The sequence below is a fragment of the Daucus carota genome, chromosome 2, assembly GCF_001625215.2.
Source record: "Daucus carota subsp. sativus chromosome 2, DH1 v3.0, whole genome shotgun sequence".
In the NCBI taxonomy this organism is placed as follows: Eukaryota; Viridiplantae; Streptophyta; class Magnoliopsida; order Apiales; family Apiaceae; genus Daucus; species Daucus carota.
In genome coordinates this window covers 25,308,344-25,310,614 of record NC_030382.2, presented here as the reverse complement: position 1 = coordinate 25,310,614, position 2,271 = coordinate 25,308,344, and the positions used below count along the sequence as shown (strand labels likewise).

Sequence of the window (2,271 nt, the reverse complement as noted above, 5' to 3'; positions counted from 1 at the left end):
AGCATATATATTAAATTTTGTTTAATATGGTATTTGGTACAATTTATTGTACTTTACAACATGCGTATCTGCTTCGATGACCTTATTTTGTGTGAATTATAGGTTCTGGAAATCAAATCCTATAACTGGTCTTCATAAAGTTCTCCTGCTCAAAATAAATATCATGCCTTTCTTTGAGTTGCTCTATATTTTCATCAAGTTTGGGCCATAAAATTGGCCCGCATGATACAGAGAGGTTAGTGCTGGAGTTCTAATAATTTGTTTATTTAGAGATCAAATTCCTTCTGTTTCTCTTGCTTAACTTAATTTGATCTGTGGAACATTTTAACAGTGAATAAAGTTAAGAATGCCACTACTGTCAATCTATTAAATCGTCATACAATTGCAAATACTAATTCTCGAGATAGCCCGCAGTCGGACATTACTGTCCTGGTTCCTGATTTGGACAGAATAGGTGTTCGCCGTCCGGGTAAGTGTCCAATATACATCACTGTTCATAATTATATGCATCTGCAGCTGAACTTATGATTTGACGCTTTCTTACATCTGAAGCCTGGTACCCTGATGAATCAAATACCAGCCCGAAGAATTTGTTGGATTTTTTCAACAAAGTGGGGTAAAACAATGCTTCAGAAAGTCAGTTTAAAGCAGGTAGGGCATGTACATCAATACAGAAAATGTGGTTCTCCATGCATCTCAATTGATAACAAAATGCTCTTGCAGGTGATTGTTATGGCACCAGCTGCGCATCGACGTCAGGTACCAAGGACAGTCCGGGGAAAACCAGCAATCCAGATACATGTAACATGGGTTAGTACCTCCATTTCCAAATATTGTGATTAGTACCTCTTATGATTCTGTCCATTACTATTCATCCTCATGTCATGTTATGGACAGATAATGGAGCTGATGATGAAACTAACACCGAGGCTGAGGAAGTAGAAGGTATGCACGCTTTTACCACCGTGAAAGTTCATGTTCCTTGCATAACTCTTGGCTTTGTGAAAAAATTATAACACCTTCTAAATTTATCAGAGGCCGGATGCGGACAGTACACAGCCCATGACGAGAATGATACCAAATCAGAGCTGCCTGGTGGGGAAAAATTCAATATTTACATTATTCGATGATCATTCCAAAAAACAGAATTACTCTATTTACGGGATCTGCTTGCCGTGATTTCTTACAGATTTCTGGAAAGGCTACATGGATCTTGGTCCACCAACAAAACTCTATCCTAAATGTAAAGGCTGTCATGTGGAATGAGGAACGGAATAACAAAGGTGCCTGGTTGTTTACAAGGAAAAGTAGCTTTAATTTTGTTGATCCTGGAAGTCAGCTGCGCATGATCACTCTGTGATCAAACTTGATGTGGAGCTCATAGTTGAATCCTCAGTAATTAGTTTTTCTTAAATATTCGTATTTTCAAACTGTTCGCAGTGGATGTTAGTTCACTTATTTGTGTCTTTCCATTATTTATTCAATGCTTTGGATCAATGTTTTTGTCATAATTGATGGTTTTGCGCTTCGATGAAGTATTCTGTTTTTGGCTACTTATGCGATTTAAAAACAATGATGCACATGCTTGAAAATCAAATGATCCTCCTGGTTTAAATAAATAAGCAAAACCAACTACAAAGCAATGGTTCACAGAGTCATTAAGACTGCAGGTTCTCTCCGGAGCAAAGTAACCACTGTGGATTGTTACTTTTATGCCTTATACCATTATTGAAGATTATCCCATCAACTGCATGTATATTTGTCTGGGTTCTTACCTTGAGTTGTGCAGGCAGTTGAGGAGCCGGAGGCTTTGTTCAGTCAGTGAAACTTTGCAACTGTCCTGTTTGTGCATGCAACTTGCTTTGTTTGTTGCCTTCAAACTAGAATACTTATGTTCCGAACGAGTCTCAGACATCTGATATTCAGTTTGGTAACCTTCATTACTATTAGTTCTGGTCATGCTTTGAGTATAATTTTAATCATAACACAAAATAGTTTCACCTGTCTGCTTATTTTACTATCTACAGTTGTTTCATATGGCTTTGATAATGATGAAAGTTCTCCCAACATCTGCTGTTATGAACAGCTACTAGGGCTTCGGACTTTAAAATTCCTTGGTGGCAAAAATCATTGAATTGGTGATAGTCTGCAAGCCAATTAGCCAAACCACTCCCTGTATGTGCTGGATACAAAATCGTCGTTGTTGTTGAAGTAAGTAGTCCCAGCATATATAATATACAAGTCCAACAGTGCCCTAGATGAAGCCCTAAA

The 2,271-nt window shown here is 37.9% G+C and overlaps 1 long non-coding RNA gene across 1 annotated transcript; it reads left to right on the top strand.

The window, feature by feature from the left end:
* The first annotated feature begins 283 nt into the window (after positions 1 to 283).
* Positions 284 to 1,623, top strand: LOC135150138 (uncharacterized). Its single transcript, XR_010288439.1, has 6 exons — positions 284 to 469; positions 553 to 651; positions 724 to 810; positions 898 to 945; positions 1,036 to 1,095; positions 1,190 to 1,623. It is a non-coding gene; the product is annotated as an uncharacterized LOC135150138 (long non-coding RNA).
* The last annotated feature ends 648 nt before the right edge of the window (positions 1,624 to 2,271 follow it).